The sequence below is a fragment of the Macrotis lagotis genome, chromosome 1, assembly GCF_037893015.1.
Source record: "Macrotis lagotis isolate mMagLag1 chromosome 1, bilby.v1.9.chrom.fasta, whole genome shotgun sequence".
Lineage (NCBI taxonomy): Eukaryota > Metazoa > Chordata > Mammalia > Peramelemorphia > Peramelidae > Macrotis > Macrotis lagotis.
In genome coordinates, this window is record NC_133658.1 from 276,550,838 (window position 1) to 276,578,286 (window position 27,449).

Consider the following 27,449-nt stretch of genomic DNA (forward strand, 5'->3'; position numbering starts at 1 on the left):
AGAGTACACTAAATGGCATTACAGGGATATACTTTGCTCTCAATTTTACCTCTTTATTAAAAAGTCTAAGAAAGTTCACTATGAACAAATCAAAATCTTTCCCCTGCAAAACCCACCTTATGCTACTATACACTTTTCTTAATTGCTTCCTCAGTTCTGCTTATATAGTCAAACAAAACCGTTTAACAAGTTCCTACTGTCAAACAATTGCTACGAGGTATTCACTACTGCACAGTATTTCAAATTATTTCAGTACTAATTGATTAAGACTAAAAAAAAAGTAAAAAGTCTTGATAAAATAAGACACTGACCTTAAGTAACTTATAATCTAATGAGCGTGAGAAGATTGAGAATAAATAACTATAAGAAGATGAATATGGGGGGGAGGTTCTAACAAAGTACAATTAAAAATATGAGAAGGAAAAAACCATTTCCACACAATCATTTAACATGTATAAGGTGATTCCTGAGTTGAGAAGTGGCGATACAAAAAGGTGTTAAACAACAATATCATTCTAATATGAGAGACAAGTACATAAACAAGCATATGCAAGATATATACAAAACTGATACAAGGTAACCTAGATAGGATGACACTAGCAGCTTCAAGACCTGGAAAGAATGCCTTAAGAAAATAGCTTCTAAGATAGTTCTTGAAAGAAGCCTGAGGGGAGGGGCAGCTGGATAGAGCACCAGCCCTGGAGTCAGGAGTACCTGAGATCAAATCTGAGGTCAGACAATTACCTAGCTGTGTGGCCTTGGGCAAGTCACTTAACCCCATTTGTCTTGTAAAACATTTAAATAAATAAAATGTTAAAAATTATTTTAAAAAAAAGAAAGAAAGAAGCTTGAAATTTGAAGAAAATGCAGATGAGTGAAGAGAATATTACAGGAATGGGGACAGCCAGTATAAAGTCATGAAGAAGAGGAATCATCATCATATGTGAAAAGCAGCAAGTTTACCCAGTGCAAAATGGAAGCAAAAAATGTGAAAGAAGGGAAGGGTTCCTAACTGTGAAGAGTCATAAATATCAGAAAGAGAAGTTCATAGTTTTATCTTACACATAAAATTAGCAAAATACTAGAATTTAATGGAAGAGGAATAAACTTACAGTTAAAAATAACTTTGGCAGCTAAAAAGGGGAGGGGAGAAACTTAGGGGCAGGAAGAATAATTAAAAACTTTCAATAATACAGGACAGTGGTAGTTGTCAGACTGAAGAGAAGGGGAGATGTTGGAATGACAAGATCTGGCAATTAAACTGAATAAATACACCGAATAAATGAGAGAGTGAGATATTAAGTATGGGATGCTTGGGAGGATACCAGGGGTATAAATGACAAAAAAAGGAAAATGATCAATGTTAGAGGGGATATTGGGAAACTGGGATAGTAATGTACTGTTGGTGGAGCTGTGCTCAGTTTTCTGGAAAGCAATTTAGAATTATGCTCAAAAGGGTAATAAAATTTTGCATACTCTGTGATCTAGCAATAATACTACTAGATCTATATCCAAAGGAGATCATAAAAAAGCGGGAAAGACCCACATATCCAAAAATATTTATAGCAGCTCTTTTTGTAGTGGCAAAGAAATGAAATTGAGGGGGCCATCAATTGGATAATGGTTGAACAAGATGTGGTATATGAATGTGATGGGAGTATTATAGTTCGGTAAGAAATCATGAGCAGGGGTTGGCTAGGTGGCACAGTGGATAGAGCACCAGCCCTGGAGTCAGGAGGACCTGAGTTCAAATTTGGCCTCAGACACTTAATAATTCCCTAGCTGTGTGGCCTTGGGCAAGTCACTTAACCCCATTGCCTTGGGAAAAAAAAAAGATGAAATCATGAGCATCTGGACTATAGAAAAACCTGGAAAGACTTTCATGACCTAATGCTGAGTGAAGGGAGCAGAGCTCCTCTCAGTTCAGTTAGCAAGGACAATTCTGAGACTTGATATGGAAAATGTCATTCACATCCAGAAAAAAACTATGGAGTCTGAATGCAGAGAAAAAAAATACTATGCTCACTTTTCTTAAATTTCTTTTATATTTTTTCTTTCTTTTTCATGTTTTTCCCCCTTTAGTTCTAATTCATCTTTCACAAGATGACTAATATGGAAATAGGTTAAATAAGACTGCACATATCACTATCATGGGGAGGCAGGAAGTGAGGAAGACAGAAAATTGTGAAACTCAAAAGTTTACAAAAAGATGAGTATTGAAAACTATTTTTATATATAATTAGAAAAAATAAAAAAGAAATAAAAATTAAAAAATAAAGTAGCAACTATCTTGCTTTTTGCTTGTATTTGTTTTTCCAGTACTTAACATAGTGATTAAAACATAATATTTAATAAATGCCTGTGACCCAGCAACAGACATACAAATATAAAGTAACTACAACTTATAATAGAATAACTAAAATATTATACAAAGTTTATAACTGCACTATCATTGATTGCTTCTATTTCTATCCTCCAGAATCATGTAAAATCGCATCAAAAATTATCACACTAACTTTTCCATGTGATAACCTTTCAATATGTGATATGTTAATTACATCTGGCTTTACAGAAGTATCAGTCCTTTCTCCCAATATAAGCATAATGTAAGGCATAATTTTACTAAGCTATTTACTAAAACAGTAGATACAGTGCTGAGTCTGGTGTCAGAAAGACCTGATTTCCAATCTGGCCTTAGACAAATCTGGTGTACAGATCAGCTCTTTGACTCTGGGCAAATCACTTAACCATTTTTGCCTCAAAAAACTATAACTATAGTACACAGAAGTCCCTAAATCATTAATATTTCTTCAAAAAAAATATAATTCATCAAGAAAAAATGATAAATTTTATTAATTAAAATTTAAAAGTTTCTGCACAAACAAAACAGTACAGCCATTACAGTAATCAAGTTAAATTGACGAGAACCTGCACTAGAATGGTAGCTATGTCAGAGGAAAGAAGGGGATATATTTGAAAGGTATGGCAAAGGTAAAATTGTCAGGCTGTGGCAACAGATTGGATTTAGGGAGTGAAAGAATAATTCAGGATGACTCCTAGGCTGTGAGTCTAAGGGACTTAGGAGGTTGGAGCTGCCCCTCTACATAATAGGGAAGGTAGAAAGTGGGGAGAACTTAGGGTAAAAGATGATGAACTCCATTTTGGACAAATTGAGTTCAAAGTGTATACTGGGCATTTAGTTAAAGATGTCTGTAAGGCAACTGGAGATGTTAAACTGGAGGTCAGGAGAAACAACTAAAGCAGGATAGGTTGATTTGAGAATCACAAGCATAGAAATGGTCATTAAATCTGTAAGAATTAATGAAATCACCAAATGAAGTAACAGAGAGGAAGAAGAGAACCCAGGGACCCCTATGGTTAATGATCATTACAGAAGAGGGTTTAGACAAAGAGATAAAGTGGAGAGAATGTAAGGGGGAGGAGCAGAGAGAAAAAGAGATAGGGAGAGACAGACAATGAGATAGGAATGAGAGAGACAGACCTATTGTAGAGTTTTTTTGAGTTTAGTTATAAAGGGCAGAAGAGATATAGGACGGTGGTGGGAATGAAAGAAGCAAGTGAGGGTTTTGTTCAAGATAAAGGAGATATGGGGGTATGAATTAAGTCAGTAAGAAATGAGCAATGGCTAGAGAAAGACTGAAAACAAAAGAATGAGTGGGGATGACAGAGGGGATAAATGTTCAAAAGACAGGATGAAATAGGATATAAGGAAATAATTCAAATCTATAATAGTTAGAGTCATCTCCTAATTAATGAAGAGTCAAAAATACACAGGCAGTTTTCTAAGGAAACAATTCAAGGTATTAGTAACCATGAGAAAAATGTTTCAAATCACTAATAATTAGAGAAAAGCAAGAGAAAAGCAAAAAAAAACAAAACAAAAAACCAAAAAACAACTCTTGGGTTCCACCTTGCAATCATCAGATAAAAAAAAATAACAAAAAAAAGAAAAAAGTTGGGAAAATTATAGAAAAACAGACATTAAGGCATTGTTGGTAGAGTTATGAATTAGTATAGCCATTCTGGAAAATAATTATGCCCATAATGTTACTAAATGTAAATAAAGAAAAAAGAGGAGGTTTCATGTACAACCAAACTTTATAGCAGCTCTTTTGATGATAGCAGGAACTAAAAACAGGTTTTTCCATCTGTGAATGACCACAAAATTATGGAATAGAATAGAAGATTTTTGTTTCCAAAGTATTAAAGGGGGCAGTTTTAGACTATGAATGAATGCCTAAAGATGTGAGCATTTAGACTTGAAAAAAACTTTATAAGCCACAAGAACTCTTAATAGAAGGAATAATCAACCATCATGTCAGAGGAACAGGAATGATGTATGCTGCCTACTTCCTAATAAATAAATAAGGAACTAATGATACTAAATGATATTTTTAGGTAAGTATAGCCAAAGCAGGAATCTGTTTTGTTTCACTGTGCATACTTGTTACAAGGCTTTTATTTCCTTTTTTTTCTCCCTATAGGATATGGGGAAAGAAAATCAATTTTTAAAATTTTTCTATTTAAGGGAATGGGGTTAAGTGACTTGCCCAAGATCACACAGCTAGGAAATTATTAAGAGTCTGAGGCTGATTTGAACTCTAGTCCTCTTGACTCCAGGCCTAGTTCTCTCTATTCATTTCACACCCCCTAGCTGCCCCAAGAAAATCAATTTTTTTATTAACTGTAATAAATTATTTTTAAAAAGCAAAACTAAACATGTTGAATTTGGGGGGAAGGAAGGGAGAAAGATAGGACAGAAAAAGGTGGTGTTTGAACTTAGTCTTTTTTTTTTTTTTGCAAGGCAATAGGGTTAAGTGGCTTGCCCAAGACCACAGAGCTAGGTAATTATTGTCTGAGGCCAGATTTGAACTCAGGTACTCCTGACACTAGGGCTGGTGCTCTATCCACTGCACCACCTAGCCGCCCCTTGAAGTTAGTCTTGAAGGAAGTCAAAGTTAATGTGAAAAAGGAGTACATTCCAAGCATGAAGGGCACCAAAGCAAGGTTCTCCCAATGGGAGAAAGAATTTTGTGCGAACAAAACAATAAATAATGCATTCTTAGAGGGTGAATTCTTCACCAAAGAACAGAAGCAATCTGCAAAAGATAAACTAGTTTTGATCACATGAAATTGAAAAGCTTTTATATGAACAAAATTAATGCAAATAGAATTAGAAGAAAGCAGCAACTTAGGAGAAAAAATCATTTTACTGAATATTTCTGACAGGAGCTGTATAATAAAATATATAGCTAGTAAAAGAAAAAGTCATTCCTCAATAAATAAATGGACAAATATATATGTGATCAAAGGAACTACCAACAGGGGTGGCTAGGTGGCGCAGTGGATAGAACACCAGCCTGGAGTCAGGAGTACCTTGGCTCAAATCTGGTGTCAGACACTTAATTACCTAGCTGTGTGGTCTTGGGCAAGCCACTTAAAAAAAAAAAAAAACACTATCAACTATTAACATGATAAAAGACTGTCAAAATTCATTAATATTTAAAAAAATGCAAATCGAAACAATCCTGGAAGTTTCAACTAACTCCTCACAAACTGTCAGAGACAAAGGATGTGAGCAATCAGGACAGAGAGGTTGTAGAAAGAGAACTCACACATTTCTCTCATCTCCAATTGGATGTCTCTGCAGACATCTGAACCTCAATATGAATAAAACAAAATTCTTTCCCCTTATACCCTCCTTACCTCCTACTTTCTTTATTAATTATATCCTTCCAGTCTCTCAGCCTTGAAAACAGAAATTATTCTGAACTACTCATTAACTCACCCCCAAAAGCCAATCTGTTGCTAAGAACTGAAACATCTCCTGAATACACTCCTGACAATGCCAGGAGTTCATCATTTGACACCTGGCAATAGCCTGCTGGTAGATCTGCCTGTCATTCACCACTACAATCCTATCTTCAATCAGCCACTAAAGTAATTTTCCTAAAAAAAGATAATTTTAATGATGGCATCTCATATTCAATAAACTCCAGTGGCTTCCTAATGCCTCCAATAACAAGTAGAAAATCCTGTCTGGCATTCAAAATCTTTCCTAACTGAGTCACCTTCATCTTTCCAGTCTTCTTACACCTTACACTTTTTGTTACTGTGACACTGGGCTCCTAGTACTTCCAAAAACAAGACATTCCTCCTTGTTAGAAGCATTTTCTACAACTATTTCCCATTTCAGGAACACTGCCTCCTTCACTCTTACTACTGTCCTCCGGAGATTCCTTTAAGTCCCAACTAAAATCTTACCTTCTCTACTGGAAGGTTTTCCAAACTCTTTTAAATTCTGGTCGTTTCCTTCTTTTAATTATTTCCTATATATCCTGCATAATGCTAGTTTTGTATCATATTTGGTTGTATGCTCTCCTCATTAGAATCCTCCTTGAAGGAGGGGTCTAACTATCTTTTGCCTCTTTTTACAGTTAAGTGCTTAGTACAATACCTGAGACATAGTAGGTACTTAATAAATCTTTATTGAATTAAACTGAATTGGTGGACCTGTGAATTGGCACAATTATACCAGAAAAGAATTTGGTATTATTCCCTAGAAGTGACTAAAAAGTCTGTATCTTTTCTCCCAAAATTTCACTTTAATATACACACTGAAAAGATAAACGATGATTCCCATATTCAGTAATATACTTTTAAGCAAGGTTTTTTTTATAGTGAAGGAAAATAAAAAACAGAATTAATGCTCAACTGAGCATTAATTGGCTAAACAAATTCCTATAGCATGAAGGTAATGTAATTTTACTTTGGTATAAAAATAATAAATATTAAGAATATAGAAAAGCAGAACTAGACAAATGTATAATGACTATAATTTAAATGAAAAGATACAAAATAACAAAGCTGAATGCTGTTAAATTATTAACAACTGAGCTTCTTGTCAAAGAAGAGATTACAATTACATATGCTCCTTCTTTACAAAACTGAGGTTCCATGAGTATGGAATATTGAATATGTTAAAGTCTTTTGATGTGTTGGCTACTGTTTGAAAAGCTTTTCTTTTTCTTTATTCTACTTTTTTAAATTCTTCAATACAACTGATAGCTTTCTAGGAAAGGAGAGCTATATACAGTACAAAATCCAAGTAATATAAAAACAAAATATATCAATTTTTAAGAATACATTCCCATCAAAGGCAGCAAAGCTAGCTGATTTGGACTCCATCAGCTTCTTATGTTCACAGAAGTGGTAGAAATGACTAACAAGAACAAAGATGGGGAAAGCTACCAAACTGGGCCAAGTATAAATTGGTGAAATCTGTACTACAGATGAAAGAATTGAGAAAGCACTGAAGGTGTGATTCACAAGGTACGATATACCAAAGGCAAGAAATATTTTTGAAATATTAATATGCAAAAAACGGTCAAGAGAACATCAATAATTACCAGCTTATATATTTGGGAAATTTATTAAAATAGAAAATATATAAATTTATGGTATATTTATGAAAATCATCAACACATACATCAAAGTCACTCAGGAAGAGTTTTAATAAGGAATAATGTGTATATATGTAAGTAATTTTCTAAGATATATTCCACAATGGACCATATTTTGACCATAGTACAAATGACTGAAAGATATAGTAAATAGAAGAGCTTACATTTATTGTATTTAATAGTTTTTAATTAAATTTTATTTTCAAGCAAAGATTTATCTTTTCTTTCTCACTTAATCTCCCCCATCCTAACAGAAAGCAAGAAAAATAAAATTCCTGTTTCAAAAATGCACAGTGAAGCAAAACAATTTTCTTCACTGGCAATTTCAAAAAAAAAAAAAAAACAAGGCTCAATCTAAATCTACCTCTCTATTAGATACTTCCTCATTGGTCCCTTGGAAAAGTTATTGGTGACTGAGCTGATCAGAGTTACGTTGCTCAAAGTTGTTTGTCTTTATAATTTGGTTATTATAGAAACTGTTCTGGTTTGTTTCACTTCACTTTACATCAGTTCATAGATCAGTTCATCCCAGATTTCTCTGAAACTGCCTCCATCATTTTGTTTTGTTTTGTTTTGGGGTTATTTTTTGCAAGGCAATGGGGTTATGACTTGCCGAAAGTCATGCAGCCAGGTAATTATTAAATGTCTGAGGCCACATTTGAACTCAAGTCCTCCTGACTCCAGTACAAAATGGACTGGTGCTCTATCCACTGTGCCAGTTGGCTGCCCCGCCTCCATCATTTCTTACAGTAAACAGTACTTCAGCATATTCATATACCATAACTTATTCAATCTTTCCCCAACTGAAGGGCACACTCTTGCTTTTCAATTCTTTGCCAACACAAAAAGAAATGGCATAAATTGGGTTTTTTAGATGTAGGGTCCTTTTCCTGGCTATTTCATTTGTCCAGAATACAGAAATTAATTATGAAAAAGCATTTAATAAAATAAAATAATGCCTGAAAAGCTACCTTCCAAAACCTCTTTGTCCTTTGAGATGCCTCTGCTCTGGATCCTTCTCAACTTACTGTAATATCCCTAGCAAGGAATAATATTACTAGACAGGCCCTAGCCATATTCAGTTCACTCCTGGCTCAACTCTCAAGCCACAAGTCTTCACTTCTTCTTCAGGACACGCTCTGGGAAGTCTTAACATTTTATCTCTTAAGTCTCCTCAACATCCCCACTCCATCCCTGCTTTCTAGTTGATCTTTATATTTCATTCTCTACTACTACAATGTAAGCTCCTTGAAGGTAGCGAAATTCCTTTTTGCTTGAATTCCCAGTACAAGTCCTGGTACGTGTTAAGCACTAAATAAATGCTCTATCTCATCCATATATCAATATCATTCAAAATTAAGTAAGACAACAGAGGTACCCTTGTTCAACAAGCTTACTCTGGACATAAACATTTGACCAAGAATAAAACTGGAAGACAAGTTGGTCATTCACCCCTGTCATACAGAAGATCTCATACAAATTCCACAATGAAAATATATTCTCCATGGATGGGAGATACTTCTGTTTTAGGATGACATCATGCTGGCTGAAATCTAACTCCAGAATATTGAAAACCTCCTGGAAGAGACATGTAATGACCTGACATAGGAAAGACCAATGAATAATGGTTCCTCATTTGTAAAATGATGGCGGCGGCAGTGGTGGTGGTGGTGGTGATGATGATGATGATGATGATGATGATGATGATAGCATTAACCTCACAGGGTTGCTGTGAGGATAAGAAATATTTGTAAAGCCCTTTGCAAAAATTCTATATTAGTGTCCAGTTTTCAGCATTCTATTAGACAACCTAAAGAAATCATCTCATCAATATGCATATATAGGACACATAGAAGACAATATGAGTTGGGTTTAACTCATAAAACTTCAAAATCCCTTTAATAAACTTCAGCTTCTTCCAGAAGCAAAGGTCCATTTTTTAATAAAAATATACTACAAATATTGTATAGCTGTAAATCATAAAGTATAACAATCAGCAAAAAAAGTGAAAATATTACACAGGGGGAGGTGTATGGGGGACCTAAGTTACAACAAGTAAGAAATAAGTAACTTGAAAGAACAAAAGAAGTAAAAGATGTTATCAAAATGTATAACAGGAGGAAAAAAAGAATAGGTTGATCACATGGTAACAGATGACAGGTAAACAATTTCAGTGTTCCACTGATATACTAAAGAAGATAGAAACACACACACACACACACACACACACACACACACACACACACACACACGGAAGGTCTATAGTATATCAATGGGATACCCAGTGAAAATAAAGACTAAGAGCACACAGTATAGACTAGTATGGATGAATTGTGATCAGTTCTGTTGGAGGGTACAAAGGAAAGGATGAGATCAGATTCAAGCTGAGTATCTGTTAGTTTGTACATAAGAGTATGCTGTAATCTCCAACTGGGTTATTTAGGACTCCTGTGTATAAGATTCACAATGCTTTTTCAATAAAAATACACTAGTCTTTCCTGAGAGAGACAAGGTTTTTTCTTCAGATTTGACTTAATATTCCTGATAGGTAATATTGCAAAACTTTAAAATATATCAATTTGTGGCAGATTACTAAAGATAAGTCAGGTCAAGCCATGCCCCTCCCAGCAAAACCTTAGGCATTATTCATCTATCTCTATAAATTTTTATTATCTCTTTATAACTGCTTGCCTTAGTCTGGGCATGCATGCATCCTAAGTATATTTTCTCTTGGAAAGAATGGTAGAGTTCCATATGACATCAGGAAAAAATAATTAAACTCAAGGAAGAATTTAGCAGAAAACCAGATAACTGAAATGATGTAAATACAAAAATATCCCTCAAGGATTTGCTTTGCCTTCTACTTTGATTAAAATAACCAAGCTATTCCTCTTGAGCTTCTTCCTCTAAACCTCAAAACTTCTATTTCCATCCAACTCTGCTCCTTTTCCCTTAATTCTTCAAGAAAACTTCTTTCCTTCTTTGTCTTGTGTCCTTGACCCCATCTGTTAATCTTTTCTCCAGGATCCAACACCATCTACTATCTCTTTTCTTTTCTATCCGTCAACACTGGTTCCTCTCCTTTAACAAACAACCTCTTCTTAACCAAGAGCAAAACCTAAGTTAAATTATCCAATACTCCTCATTCCCTACTGTCATACTCTTAAAAAAAAAAAAATCTATACTCTGCCTTGACATGCACTTCCTCTACAACCCTATTAATATCTGACTTGACTTGAAATGAAACTGCTCCGTAGAGTCCATTAATGTCTTACTTGCCAAATCTAATAATCTTTTCTATCTAATAATCTTTTTATCAGTTCCCACCCTCCTTTATCTTTCTGCAAAATTCAGTACCAGGATCATATTTTGTTCCTTGGTTTTCCTAAAATGTTTTCTTTATATCATCACCTCTTTATGCTTACTACATTAGTATATTCTCCTCCTCTCTCCTATGTGCAAGTATTTTCCAATGTTCTTTCCTTGATGTATTCCTCTTTTTTATTATCTTTATCTTACCAATCTCATTCACTCCCATAAATTTTGACTATCATTTATTTCTACATGGATGACTATCAAAACTTAATCTCTATTCCTAACTTCTGTCCTAAGCTCTATAAACTCATGACAGAACAGACTGGCTTCAGCTAGTTAAAAAAAAAAAAAAAAAAAAAAAAAAAAAAAAAAACATGGCAAGAACTCAAAATAGCATAGGAGTGTAGCATCACTTAATGTAGGACTCCTACATAAACCTGATAGATCCAAAGAACATAATTGTATATTCATGATGATGATAACCTTGAATCATCATTGGATAAGATTAAGAAAGAATGAGTTCTAGTAAGGGTATAATACATTTTGTAAAAATTTCCTCTAAAATGGCTAGGTACTAGCCTAAGAAAATAACCTTTCTGTTCCCCTGTCTCCTCACTACTTGCCTCCTAATTCATATATATCTCACTGGGATTGAAAGAGGTATTCAAGCATCTTTATTTAAAAGTCAGGAACTTGAAACCCTCCCTCCTTTCAGGACCTTGGGGCTTCAGGCTGAAATAAGAAAACAAAGGAATTGTATAATCATTTAAGATACTGAAAGCATGATTCACCATTACAAAATCAAAGTTTTTCTATTTTCAAAGAGCTATTCCTGTACTGAAGACAGACCACTACTACCTGTCAAAACATGTTAAAACAGTTTGGATCTAAATATGATTATCTCTGTGCCCACTGAATTTTTCAAACTGATGCTGATGCCTGAACATTAGCACAAGACTACCTTTAATTTTTAGAAGTTCATGATCTCTTCAGTGGCTACTGATTACCTTAGTCTTGAGGTTCAATTATAGACTCAAAACTACAAAAAATAGTCTTGCTTTGCACAAAGCATCTTGAATATGACCTATAAAATTACCATCCAATTTTTTCCTGGAAGTCTACACAGTAAACTTTCTCAAACAGGCTAAATTAAATAATGTGGATTACCCAACAAACTTTACTTTGTGCAAAGTTACCATTGTCTCTTCAGCTTTCAGTAGAGAGCATATTAACAAGGAGACAAAACACCTCTGAAATATGTGTACTGCAGAATTCAGCACTTTCTGACACAAACAAAATGACAGAAAAGTTTCATGGGAAGGAAAGCTTCATTTTGTACTGCTTTTGAGAGATTCCAGTTAGTTATGTCTTAATTATGAAATTCCTATACCACTACTATAGAATTATACAAACAGCCCCATTTGTTCATACTGATCATGATATGTAAAGGCAAAAATTGTTAAAAAAAAAAAAAAGTTATGTGTTTAGTTGCCAATATGCATAAATAGCTCCATGAGATATTTTTGCTTCTGAGAAAATTTCTAAAAAATTAATTTTTTTAAAGTACCAAAAAAGTTAGCAAAAGAAAACATTAGGTGGTTTCCATTCACAACAGTGTGAATAAAGTTTTAATTGCCTTTATTTTAAGTCAATGCTTTTTAACTAATCACCAATTCAAAGAAGAATGTCAGGTTGCCACAAACAAGGATTTCCTAGTGAACGAAAAGCAAAACCTTATGCACTATCAAAATACAAATGGTTTTTAAATAACATCATATAAAAATATTATACTTATTTGCAAAAAGAATAACTCACATGCTCAAGTCTAGAGAAATGCTGACACCACATATTTATGAAGGAAGCCGACTGCTGATGGATGCAACTCAATCTCCTACTGGCTTTCCTTAGTTTGAAGTGTAGATCAAATCCACAGAATGCAAGGTTTTTAACTGATCTGTCTAAAGAGACTATTCTTTTATTCCTTCTCTAATTATATTTCAAGGTGATAGGAAAAATAACTTTTCTGATATAAAAAAAGGGTTAAGACTGTTTAAACCCCTCTTTTACAAGGCTATATTTTCTAAAACTGTCAGATGTTGGCAAAAAAATTTATGAATTCAGATTCCCTGTTATTAAAATGCTAAAATATAATATGATAAATCTATTTCTTTGCATGATATAATGACAATGAAAATGACTTCTGTTTCCAGTTAGGCAGATATACATCTTTATAGCATAACTTGTTCAGGCATGATTCGCATGAAATAGGACAAAAGTAAAATTCTACACAGGTCACAAAATCCTACTTCTTATTACCTTATATTAGAGATACCATCTAGACTAAAAGATTTAGGTTCAAACATCTTGTCCTCTGCAGAGTGCAACATTTTCTTAGGGCATAACAAACTTCCTCTGTCAAAGTGGAACACTTCCCAAAAATTTACATTTTCTGTTCACTTTCAAGTCAGACATTTGCTAATTTGCTGTCTTACTCTTAAAACAGGACTTCACTAACATTCAGTCCCATTTTGCATACAAAATTAGCTTCCCAAACATCTTAAAAAGAGAAATGCCCCAATGAACTATTATCTTTGTCTTAAACAGTGCTTCAGGAACATAAAAATCCCTGCAAACATAAAGTTGAAATCATAAAAGACAAGATGGGAGGGGAAAAAAGGTTGAGAGGGTTAATGAATAGAAAAGAAGGACACACAAAGCTCTTCCAGGCCCTGCACTCTGGCCTTAGAGTAACAGAATATCTAGGAAAACATTCTTTAATCAATTAGTTGATATAAAATAACCTCTTCTAAAAGCTCTTTTACAATGAGCCTCTGTAAAACAAAAGGCACCTAAGACAGCACTTTTACAATGCACTTGCAGTCAGGCTTCTCCAGGCTTTGCTCCAGTCTCTAAAACTGCTATGGTACTCACATTAGGTCCAAGAAGAGGCCTTCTTGGTACTCTTCCCTTCCCCACACCATCACTACAAATTGTTTTCAAAAGGATATTCAATAACATGCAGGTCATGTAAAAAAAAATTCACTCTATTCACTTCCATTAAAATTCACTTCCATTAAAAAATCTTTTCAGAAACTGCTTTAACAATAGGAATATCTTGGGTCTTCCAAAGTCATTGCAACATCATATCTTTCCCTTATAATTTTAATGTATTAAACAATGTGTCAATCTAAAACTGCAGTCTTTATTTCTTAATGAAGCTATTCTAAAACTCAATCCTTCATTTTCTCTCTCTGACACACACACACACACACACACACACACACATACACACACACGGACTCTCAGACAATGGTTCATATTATTATAAGGTTGTAAACAAGTACTTTTTCCTTGGAATTTTTTTAAAAAATTCAAGACAGGGGGAGGCTAGATGGCACAGTGGATAAAGCACCAGCCCTGGAGTCAGGAGTAACTGAGTTCAAATCCAGTCTCAGACACTTACTAATTACCTAGCTGTGTGGCCTTGGGCGAGCCACTTAACCCCATTGCCTTGCAAAAAAAAAAAAAAAAAAAAATTCAAGACGGGCAGAAAAACACACAACCACCAAAGTAACCTGGGCCTTCCTAAATTTAACAATGTTCTTTTATATTTAAGTAAATATAAAAAGATATGTTGATTAGATTTTGCAATAAAATGAGGGTCACATTAGGAAATAAGTATTTTCAATGAACTCTTTCCTGGAACAAGCAACACAATAAGTGTACTACAAAATAATTTCCCCAAAATAAAATACAATAACTAAAGTTTCTTCATAATGAATCTCTCAAATGGATATTCTATATTATTAGAAAACAGCTTGCTATGGCTTTCTTTTTTAACCTATACATTTGATTAAATGAAGCTGTATTTTTCATTATATTTTTGCATATGGAGGCATGGAGGAGACAGTTGACAGAACTTAACTCAAATGGTTAAAACCCTAAACTAAAAAGTAGACAATTATCTATTCTAAAATAATAAGTTAAGTGGTGGGAGAGGGTTCCAGTCCCAGGGAAAAAAAAATAGATTCCACCTTAGAAATAGTATTTTGCAGCCCAAATTCAGAGTGCAGAGGTTCAACTCCTAAGGAATTCAAGCCTAGCCTACCACAGATACAGTTCCTGAGAGAAAGTATGTTGCAAAACCATTGACTTCAGGAAAGCTTCTCCCTTCCACCCATCCCTACTTCAATAGCCAGCAGGAAATCCCATGGTGCTTAAGAATTAAGACAACTTCCCCAAGTCTCTACTGGTAAGAACCATACCTGCCACAGCTAGTGTATAAGGAACATGCCCTAAGAGATTTTCGTCCAAGACCCAGAGGCCTTCTAGTGTGTCCCTGAGTTCCAACCCACTCTGGTGGCAGAGGAACATGCTCAGAAGGAGAATGCCCTCACAATGCTCCACAGCTTCAAACAGCTCATGGCTCCAGTAGTTGTGCTAGGAAGCTCAGGAGAAAGTGAATGGCAGCCAGTTTCTGGAGAATCTACTCTCATATGGGACACAAAAGGAAAAATGGAAGACAATGCACAGTGCACGAAAACATAATATTTTAAAAATTGCTCCAACTACTTCTGATCTAAAATATGAAACTGTCATTACTGGGCTCTTAAATTCTAGGGATTCCATTACAAACAAAACCTAAGCTTGTTAGTATATTTTCCTGAAACATTTCTAACCAGAGGGAACAATAAACATGTTCATAAGAACTTGACATTATTCAAATCCAAATGAATCTGAAATGTTATTTAGGAACTTAGAATTCTTTTTGGTTTTTTTTTTAAATAAAGGAGAGCAAACAGCCAGTGGAAGTTTAAGAATAATTTTCCTTTATCTTCCTGAGTTTTAACAAAATGTTAACATTATTCCAATTCAGGAAACATCTGGATAATTTTCTTTGCCTCATAAAAGATTTTAGCCAGCTTCTCTAGTCCCCATAATAAAAGCTCCCTCTTCATTTACATGCTTCAATCAGATCTAGTAGTTTCTATGCCAACATGCATTTGCTATTCCTTAAAAAGACCATTTCAAAAAACAAGCTTGAAATTCATTAGTTCACCTAAAGGTTTGGGTTCTAGTGTGAGAAGGGGAGGGTTGCTGGATTGGATTTGGGAGTCTTGAAAATTCCAATGTCAAAAGCCTGACAAAAATCAGTAAAACATTTTTTTTTGTTATTTCATTTTCAACTTTCTGAAAAATATACTGCCTTATGAGAAAGATGGTAAAATAGTCTAATGGAAAACAAAGCCTTTCAAGGACTCTCTTCATAACCCAGAATTTTGAAAAAAAAAAAGTGGCGTTTAGAAAATTCAGCCTGATAGCAAGAAAAAGGATTCTCAAGTCTAAGGATTCTTGAACAGACACTGAGAAACACATGGAAGTCTTCAAAATGTAAATGAAAATGCTACAGACATATGTATGGTCTAACAATCTTCCACAAAGTTAAATATCAAAATCAGAGTTCTGCTATTTGAATTCCACAATTCTATTAAATACATTCCTTTGTCTGAAGATAAGCATTTAACAGAGGGAAGAATCTTTAAAGTATGCAGAATAGATGACTAAATCAATGGTATAATACTCAAAATCTAACCAAAAATAAATACATAATTGCCTAAAATTCTATAATTAACCTTTCATTCATTTATGTAAAGACCCTGTGGTCATCCTCATCTCTACTTCCCAAAAAGAAAAATACTACAGAGAAAGAGAACATAAAACATTAGAAACATCAAACAGATGATGGGAGTCTATGTGACACCTAATGGGGAAGGGGACCAACGAAAGAGGGTTCTAGTGTGAGAAGGGGAGGTTTGCTGGCTTGGATTTGGTATATTTCACGATTTTGCCTTGGTTTCTGACTAAGACTGTTAAATGAACCTTCTCAGTTATTAGAGAAGGTAGAGGGAGCTTTTATAGTTGAAGCACAGGAGAAAGCTGAATTCGAAGATAAAATATCGTGTAAAAATGGAGTCAATAGAAAAAAGAGAAATGTAATGGGAGAAAGAAAAAGGAGAGGGGGGAATAGGCCAAGATATTTCATATAATAATATTTTTCTTTATTACAATGAGCTATTACAATGATATGGAAGGGGAGAGACAAGGGGGAATGAAGGAACCTTTGCTCTCATCAAAGGTGGTTAGGAGAGGAAACAGCATATATACTCAATGGGGTATAGACATCTAGAGTAAGAAGGAGGGGGGAGCAGGGGGAAGGGGTGGGGATGTGAATAAAGGAGGAGAGGATGGACCGTGGGGGGAGAGTGGTCAGATATAGCACATTTTCTTTTTTACTTTTTGCAAGGGGCTGGGATTGGATGGCCTGTCCAGGACCATAGGGCCAGGTAGATGCTAGGCCTAAGGGGTGATAAGGGAGCTCGGGGCCTCTTGGCCCCAGGACCAGGGATCTGTCTGCTGCACCACTCAGCTACCCTACAGCAGAGACAGAGTGAAAGGAGAGAGAAAATATAGTACATGGTAGTGGAGAAATAAGAAAGGAGGGAGTTGCGATCAGCAATGGCAACGTTGGAAAAATATGGAAGTAACTTTTGTCATGGACTTACCATAAAGAATGTGATCCACCCATGACAGAATTGTTGGTGTTGGAACAAAGACTGAAGCACATATTATTATTATTATTATTATTTGGGGGAGGGTGCAGGGCAAATGGGGCTGGGTGGTCTGCCTGGAGACACACAGCAGGGTGATCCTTGGTTGTCTGAGGCTGGATTTGGACCCGGGTGGTCCTGGCTCAAGGGCCAATGCTCTGTCCACCACCCAGCCAACCCTACTATTATTACTATTTTATTTTATTTTATTTTGGGTCTTTTTTTTCCTTCTTTTTGGTTTTTGCAGGACAGTAGGGATAGGGTGGCTTGCATGTCACACAGCTGGGTGATTGTTGGGTCTTCAGGGCTGGATGTGGGCTAGGGTGCTCCTGGCTCCAGGGCTGGTGCTTCATCCACTGCACCACCTGGCCATACCTACAATTATTACTATTATTTTTTTTTAATTTTAATTTTTTTCTCCCCTTTACTTTATCGCTCAAGCAAGTCTATATTTATGGGGGAGGGGGTATTTTGTTTACTCTTAAACAAGAATATTTTATTAATGTAAAAAAACCACATTTGTACAAAATGAGAATAAAAAAATGTAGCAAGAACTAGATTTAGTGACTGACTGGATAAAATTTGAGAGGGGTTGGTAGGAAGTTCAGAATAAATTCAGTTTATCAATAATGACTGAAAGGGGCAAATTAAGAATAAGAGGAGCATTTTTTCAGGAATATTTTGTTTTCTCTTTTATTTACAGAGGGAAGGGGATTAATTCTACTTTAATTGTCATGAGGTTAAAGCCAGTGGTACATCCTAATGGAAATATTTAGTAGCAGTTAGAAAAGTAAATCTAAGCTAAAGATATATAGGAGTCACCTGCGTAGACCTGATAGCTGAAATGAAGGGATTGGATGAAATCATGAGGGAAAAGGTAAAGATGACTAAGAACAGAAATTTGGTGTAATACCAACATGAGACTTGAAATTCTAATAACAGACCAGAAATTTATAACAAGGCTACTCAAATAGAAAAAATTAAGCCTTTAAGAATCACAAATTAAGGCCTTAAGATCCCTCAGGTCAAAATCCAAATGCAATTTTCTTTCTTTGAAGATTTTGATAGAAAATATTTCAAGAGAAAAAATGTCATCAATTTTATACATCATGACCTCTAAGAGAATGACAAATCAGAAACCACATGGCTTTTTCCTTTGGTTTTTAAGCTTAAAATTGGTTAACAGGATGGAAGGTGCATATATTTAAATAAAGGTCTGAGAATGTCACCCTTGGATAAAGTATCTCTATGCTCAGTTTGAGAATACCAATCAATTCAAAGAAGACTGGGGTGGGAGGGCAAGGACCCCAAGATATCATTTCTCACTCCTAGCCAAAAATTATTTCTTCTTTCTAAGAATTAGCACAAAAGGGGCAGTTAGGTGGGGCAATGGATGGAATGCCTGCCCCAGGTTCAGGAGAACCTGGGTTCAGGTAAGGCCTCAGGCACTTAATGATTACCTAGCTGAATGGCCTAGAGCAGGTCACTTAACCCCATAGATATGTAAACACAAAAACAAAAACAAAAACAAAAGAATTACCACAGAACTTTACTTGTTCTTCTTAACTTCCTTTAACGTATGCTGTCTTATTTTGCAATTATTTCTGTGTCCTTTATTATATTATAAATTCTCTGAAGAGAGGGAATATTGTTTATCTACCATTGTTATAGAGACTTGAAAAATGTTTGATAAATGAATGAATGAGTCAAAAAGAGAGTATCAGAGATCTAGGGGAAAATGCTAAGAAACTGAAATGTTTTATTGGGAATATTCCACTCAAAATAAACAAATCCAGTGGCCAACCTAGGTTAATACTTCATTCAAACTGGAAATAAACAATAGATAATCACCAAAGATAAATTTCAAATGGGGTATCTGGGTGGTACAGGGAACACAGCTCTTGGGCCCTGGAGTCAGGAGGCCCTGAGTTCAAATCTGACCCCAAGACACTTAACAATTACCTAGCTATGTGACCTTGGGCAAGTCACTTTAACACCACTGCCTTGCAAAAAAAAAAGATAAATGTCAAAGTTGTAGGATGTATGTATGTGTGTATGTCTGTCTGTGTCTGCATGTGTTTTCTTGCACTAAAACATACTCCTTTTGGAACTATTTTTAGCAGTGAATCTTATTGAGTTCAGCCCACATGAAGTCTTTCAAAATCTCCTCCAGACCCTACTGACCTCCCTGACAAAACTTGTATTTTTTTTACATTTATTTTAATACTTCTATAATGCATGCCTTTACTGAGGCATCTAAGTGGTATAGTAGGCACTAGGCCTGGAGTAAATAAATCCTAAATTCAAATTCAGGCACTTAATACCTTTATGGCCCTGGGCAAATCACTTAACATCCATTTGCCTTAATTTCCTCAAGTATAAAATGGAGATAATAGTATCTATCTCAAAGAGTTGTTAAGAGGATTAAATGAGAGAATATTTATAAAAAGAACTTGGCACAATCCCTAGCATGCCATAATCACTATATAGATGCTTCCCCTTCCCTGACAGAATGCATGTTTCTTGAGGACAGGAAGGATTCACTTATCTATTTCCAGGCTCAAACACAGTGAGTAGAATATAGCAAAGGCTTGTTAATTTACTGAATATTATTTGCTAAATGCTTGCAATAATCCTCTTTCTAGTTCTGCCTGTTTTCCACTTCAAAAAACTAAAAAATTCACTTTGAAATTTTAGTAAATTGCATTTCATTTCATTAAACTGAATGGGAATTAAAATTGAAGGTTTTCTCTAATAGACTTAAAAACAAAAGGACAAGAGTCTATGTGATCTAAGACATGGATCAGGGTTGCAGTGGATAACAAAGTTATTTAGAAGAGGAAGAGCACAACCCTCCAGCAATTCAATCACAAAGAAAACAGAATAGAAGAACCCAAGTTTCTCACTTACAACTGACCATTCTTCACAAAAACAGACTTAAGGGGCAGCTAGCTGGTGCAGTGGATGGAGCTCTGACCCTGGAGTCAGGAGTACCTGAGTTCAAATCAGGTCCAGACACTTAATAATTCCCTGTGTGGCCTTGGGCAAGCCATTTAACCTCATTTGCCTTGCAAAAAAAAAATAATAATACTCAAACTGAAAATGCTCACTCTTTCTATATCAAGTTCCATTTCAGGGAAAATTTCATAATTAAATCTATAAAACAACCTTTAACAAAAATCAATTTATTTCAAATTCAAACTGGTACAAGGAAGCATAATTAGGAAAAATACAAATATCAAACAATAAACAAACATTTGTTCAAGTGGTTACTAAGGGAGAGGGAGACATTTTCACAGGGAACACCCAACTTTCAAATTCAAAATAGTAAAGATAAGAGTTGTCATATTAAGCTAAATTTTTTTCAAGAGTTTATCCTTGATAGCAATGTCAGAAACTTGGGATCATTAAGATGAAAAAACTGCCTAAAGATTAACAAAATACTCTAAAAATTATTTTAAAGGGAGAAGGAATGTCATATCTTCCTTTATCAAATACAACACTTTAAAAGTAGGGGATAGGGGCAGCTAGGTGGCGCAGTGGATAAAGCACTGGCCCTGGAGTCTGGAGTAGCTGGGTTCAAATGCAGTCTCAGACACTTAATAATTACCTAGCTGTGTGGCCTTGGGCAAGCAACTTAACCCCATTTGCCTTCAAAAAAAAGTAGGGGATAGGTAGCAAGTATAATTCAAATCTATAGTGGGAATGGTAATAAGAAAAAGTCATAGGATGGGAATAAAGAAAATCATTCTTTTAACTCTACAAATTATGTTTCGGTTAGGATTGTTCATTATCCCTTCCTCTTATCATCATATACAGTTGCTTATAAATATAATTGTTTTAACATTTTTGGAGAAGCTCGTATTTCAATAAATCTGTGCCAAAACAATTCATAGCTTATTAATTTCATTATAAGTGAAGATTATACAGTTTTGGTAGATGAAGCATTTTGATAGAAAACAGCAGAGATATGAACACCTATAACTTTTCTGGGAAAAGTGACGTGAAATAAATGATCAAAGCTGCCATATTCAGCTGTTTTAAGTAAAAATGGTTTTTCTGTCCATGAGTCATCCATTCTCTCCTTTTTGCTACTCTGATTCCTGGCTGAGATAGACTGGGAACTAATTCAATCCTATATTTTAGGTTACAAGTTCATGCAATTGACAGTAGGTCTCCTTCCTTCTCAATGACTACTGTATCATAGATCTAAAGTTGACAACTTTCATCTATAAGATATGCAATTTGTTAGTTGAGAGCCAAAGTTTACCAATCACATTCTTGATTCACCATAAAATAAGGCAGGTGAATAATTCCAAAGACTCTAAGTGAATTATTTCCTTTACATCCTCCACATTTATGTTACCAAAAAAATAATAGTCCAATAACACCAATCCTTTGTTGCAGTTTATTCTAGAATTCTCAAAGTAGCATACAAACACTATGGACAACAACAGCACTTTCCATGATTCAAAACACATTGCTAGACAAACTCTAAAATAATGGCCACAGCTAACAGGTGTCATTTTTCCACATGAGAAAATATCTTTCTTATTTGTTCCTATAGAAACAAAACCTATTAAAACTCAAGGTCATCCCTTCACATTCAATTATATATTTTGGGGTGCATAGAGCTAAATAATGTTTCCAAAGCATTTTCACATATATTACAAAAGGTAACAACAGGTAGTTTTGTCATTCACTGCCAATTCTGGATCATAGACTTGGGGCTCAATGAGTAGAGAACATAATTTCCAGAAGTAGCATTTAGTTTAGTTCAATTCTATTCAGTTCCTGAATAAGGAGTTATCACAGATACTAGGACCTAGTCAGAAGACCAGGAGAGAAGCAAATATAAACATTATGATAAAGACCCTAAAAGCAGAGTTGAGTCAAGTGTGAAGCCAGCAGAAAATAACCAGGCCAGAAATCTCATCAGACAAAAGGGAAACCTATAATTTTGTCACTCTGAACCAGGAAAACTTCCCAGTTGGTTGATAATGACTGCAAACAACAGTTGTCTACTGTTGCTCATACCCAACGCCAGGTCAGAAACTTGTAGAACTCAGACCAGAGGAGACAGCAATCAAACTTTGCCTAGATCAAAGCACTCTGGGAATGCTGAAAGCTTACCGGTCCCCTCTGAACAATCCTGAACAATTTCTGAGATCTTAGAATAACACAATACTGAATGGCTTAAGGAAGCATCAACAGGGCCTGTTCAGATATTCTCACAAGAAATGAGTAGAGTCCAACTCAAATATCAACACTGAAATAAAAAAGGAGACAAGAAGAATGAGGAAACCAAAGAATTCCCTCATAAGAAGGAAACCAAATCTTTCTGAGTTCAAATCTAACCTCAGATACTTACTCCCTTTGTGACAATAGGCAATTCACTTAACCCTTTTTGCCTCGGTTTCCTCATCTGTAAAAAAGAACTGGAGAATAGCAAGCCATTCCAAGATTGTTGCCATGAAAATCCCAAATGGGATCACAAAGAATTAGACACAACTTAAAACAAATACAAATACACACACACGCACATATATTTTACACAAATACATTCACACACACACACACACACACACACACACACACACACCACTCAAAAGCTATTCCTGAGAAAAAAACTGGGCATCAAAAAAATGCATGTGGCAGTAGGGACAAGGAAAAAGAGGTCAAGAAACAAAGTAAAGATTTTCTTGTTTTGTAGGAACTATCACACCACCCAAGAGAAACAAATGGTACAGTTAAAATTAAAGCTATATTAAATTAAAAATAAGCAGCTGTGCATACCCTTTGATCCAACAATACCACTACAGTAGGTCTGTATCCCAGAGAGATTATATAAAAAATGTTAAAAGAACCCACACATATAAAAATTTTAATGGCTCTTTTTGTGGTGGCAAAGAATTGGAAAGTAATGGGATGCCCATCAATTGAGGAATGGCTGAACAAGTTGTGGTATATGAATGTAATGGAATACTATTGTTCTAAAAGAAATGATAAGCAAGCAGAATTCAGAAAAATTTGAACTTACTTGAATTGATGATGAGTAAAGTGTAACAAAAACCAGGACACTGTACACATACATAATGGCAACATTGTGTGATCAACCATGATGAATTTAGCTCTTCTCAGCAATATAGTAATCAAAGACAAGTCTAAAAAATGTGATAGAAATGCCATCCAAATTCAGAGAAAGAACTATGGAGTCTGAATGCAGATCAAAACATACTATTTTCAATTTTTTAAGTTTATTTTTTGGATTTGTTCTTTCTTCTGTGGTTTTTTTCCCTTGTTTTGATTCTTCTTTCACACCGTGAGTAATATGTTTAATTTTATTGTACATGTATAACTATATCAAATTGTTTAAGGTCTTGGGGAGGGTGGAGTTAAGAGAGAAAGGGAGGAAAATTTTACAAAATGAATGTTGAAACAACGATCTCTATATGTTTTTAGGAGAAATATATACTATTAAAAAAAAGAACAAGCAGACAAAAAAGAAGTACTCCTATTTGTCAAAGAGACATGTAAATAAAGTTAAGCCAGGAAAAGAGTTGGCAAACACTCAATTTGTTAACTTGTCCCTGCTGTCCCCACAGCTATTTCTTAAAGAGAATCAGTCAAAAAAGAGCTCTATACAACAGAGTTCATATTTAAATTAGGGCAGCTAGGTGATACAGTGGATAGAGCACTAGCCCTGAAGTCAGGAAGACCTGAATTCAAATTTTATCTCTGATACTTTAACTTAACTAGCTGTGTGACCTCGGATAAATCACTTAACCCTGACTGTCCTGCACCCAAGGCTAGCTCCAGTTCTAATTCATATCCGGCCACTGTAGGCAGATGCTTTCTAAGGAGAAAGTAAGGCTGGGAACTTAGTGCAGTACCCCTCACTCAAATCCAATTCACTGGCTTGCCATGACATCACCTCCCTGATGTCATGGCATTCTTCGAGGAAAAAAGGACAAACATCATCATCTGAGGAGATTAAGTAGTAGGACATCTACTGTATGCCCTTTACATGCTATAGGTTTCTTCTTTTTAAGCTACTTGGTAAGAAAAAATATATAAGCAAAACGAACAAAAGGCACTAAGATTTTATTGGAAATACTGCCAAGGTAACACACTGATCTGGATTTATGAAACCCTTTCTTTAGTTAAAGAAATTATTCAAGAGGCAGTTCTTCTTGGTTGGTAGGCCTGAACTGAATCCCTAAATCCAGGAAAAAATACTCACCTTAGGTTTCATTATTGTCCCTTACAAAGAACAGAATACCCTTGGGTTCTTTTTTTTTCTTCTAAATTTAACACTAAATAAAATAAGCATTTTCCATATACCTAGTAGAAAAGGGAAAAACTAGAAATGAAACAATGAATCTCTAATATATGGAGATTACTATTCAAATATACAATAAATTCAACATATAATTTTCAAAGCAGCCCTACTTGTTTGTGAGGGGTGATATTCTCTTATTTTCTCATGCTCTCTTGCTCATTCTCTCTTTCTCTCAACTATCCCTATTTCTCCCCTTCCAAATCTAAAAGAAAAAAAAAGAAAACCATGCAATAAAATTATAATAGTCAAATATAACAAATTTCCCCACTGTCATGTCCAAAAGTGTACATCTAATTCTTCATCTTGAGTCTATCAACTCTCAGTGAGGAAGTGGTTATCATGATTCATTAGCATTACACTGTATTTGTAGTTGTTCTTTCATTGGTCAGTTATAAAGACTTTCAAAGTTTACAATATTATTGTTATTATATAGATTCTTTCTATCTTCCTATTTTTTCTGGTTCTACTGCCTTCATTATGAAAATCTGTTCATATAGGTCTCCCATGATTTTGCTGAAATGATCCTTACACCATTTCTTAGAGAAGTATTCCATTATATTCATAAAACACAATTTATTCAGCCATTCCTTACTTTATGACTACACCTTTAAGATTTCAGTTCATCCTTTCCACAAAAAGAGATAATATAAATCTGATTCTACACGAGACTTTTTTTCTCTTTCTTTAATCTCTATGGGGTAAAGATCTACCAGTGGTATCACTGAATCCAAGGACATATATAACAGTGACATTTTGGTCTTTACTGAGTAACTAGGAGTTAGATCATAATTCCTATTGGTGTAACCAACTCCCCAAAGCCCTTCCAAGAATTCTCAATTTCTTTTTTTTTGTCATCTGTGCTGATATTACTAGTGTGAGGTACAATCTCAGAGATGTTTTAATTAACAATGCATAAGTATTAAGAGATCTGAAGCATTTTTTTAAATGGTTACCAGCAACTTGGCTCTCTATTCCAAGAAAACTGCTTATTTATATACCTTAGATCATTTATCTTTTGAGAAATAACTTTTATTCTAAAATATTTGAAATATTCCTTATAAATCTCAGCTATTAGGAACCTTCATCATAAAAAATCTGCAAAAGATTTTTCTCCCAATATGTTTTCCTTCTTATTTAACTGCAGTTTTGCTTGTGGAAAAAAAAATCCTAATTTTATGTAATAAAACTGGCTGTCATCATCTGTGCTTCTTTCTAGACCTTAGCTGTTCAACAACTCCTCTCTTCTCCATAGATCTTCCTTGTTCTTCTAAATTGTTTATGATGCAATCTTAAATATCTAGATCATGTATCCTTTTGTGAAATACCTTAATAAATGATTATGAAGAGTTTATCTAGCCTTGATTTCTGTCAAAGTGCTTTCTCATTTTTCTAAACTTTTAATCAAAGTTTAGAGTCCTGATCCCCAGTATCTGGATCTTAGGGTTTATAAAACAATAAACTATTACAATGGTTAGGTTTGAGTATGCTGTATACATAATGTATCCTACTTATCTATCCTCCACCCCCTTTTTACACAATAAAGAAATTTCCCTTGAGATTATTGACTGTTTTTTCCTTACAAATGAATTTTGTTATTTTTCCTATCCCTATAAAGTGATTCTTTGGTAATTTGATAGGTATTATACTGAACTGATTACATAAATTGATTTAGGTATCATTATAATTTTCTTTTACTGGCTCAGTACTATTTCTCTAATTATATCCATTTTCAATGCTTCATGAGAATAATTAGATTAAGTAAAAAGTTATCTTCTTCCAAATTCTGAGGCTTCCATAACCAGATCCAAACATCTTATGTACCTGATCCTCTTCTCAAATAATAAGTAACATCCAATCCTTTCTCTAATTCCTAAAACTCAACAATTAAACATAGTATTGGTCATAAGTCTCTAAATCTGAGAGCTAAAAATTCCATATATGAATAAGGTTAATATTTAAACTAACAAAACTTTATTAAAATATACAGAAATATTCAAATAAGGAAGGCTGTGCCAAAAGATTGAATTAGATAATCACTAAGAGTATCCATGCCTATTGCATATAAATGTGAGTTAACAAAAGATTTCAAAGTTCGAACTTACAAAATTTTTAATATTTAGGAATAGAGACAGAGATTAGATTTGGTATTTCATTGTTGTAAGGAATTCCCAAGCGCTAGGACCAATCCAGGAGAGAGCACTCTGACCAATTTATTAGCTTAGCAAGTTACCTGAAATACTGAAGAGTTAAAAGACTTAAAGGGCTTGAACTCAAGTCTTCTGGCTTCTCTGTTCAACTACTATACAATACTGCCCTTTTTTAATAGACAGGAAGAAAGAAAAATTTTTCAAAGATAAAAATAAATGTATATTCTTAGATATCATTTCATAAAATGAAAACAGTCAACTTCTGACAAATATATAGAATTCAAAAAAGAATTTAATAAAAATAGTAGTTCACAAGGCAAACCCAAATCTTACTGGCAAACAACTAAAAGATTTTTTAAACATCTAATGAATCCCAAATGGAAGAAGACTGTACTATCCTAAACAGAAATCATTCCTGAGAAAGCTATTTCCTACCATTATAAGTATTTTAAAAACTCAAGGATGCCATGAAAAATTTCCAGCCTTTCCTGCCAAGGGAGAAGCAAAAAGTGAAGAAATCTCCCTATAACTTCACTTCTTAATGGAAAGCTAG

General features: G+C 34.6%; 1 protein-coding gene and 1 long non-coding RNA gene across 4 annotated transcripts in view; both read right to left on the reverse strand.

The window, feature by feature from the left end:
• EHMT1 (euchromatic histone lysine methyltransferase 1) overlaps window positions 1–27,449 on the reverse strand; it is a 281,275-nt gene that overhangs the window by 189,458 nt on the left and 64,368 nt on the right. The gene's annotated exons all lie outside the window — the stretch shown is intronic.
• On the reverse strand, window positions 832–27,448 carry LOC141505058 (uncharacterized). Its single transcript, XR_012473535.1, has 2 exons — window positions 24,860–27,448; window positions 832–24,751 (listed from the first exon to the last, which is right to left on the reverse strand). It is a non-coding gene; the product is annotated as an uncharacterized LOC141505058 (long non-coding RNA).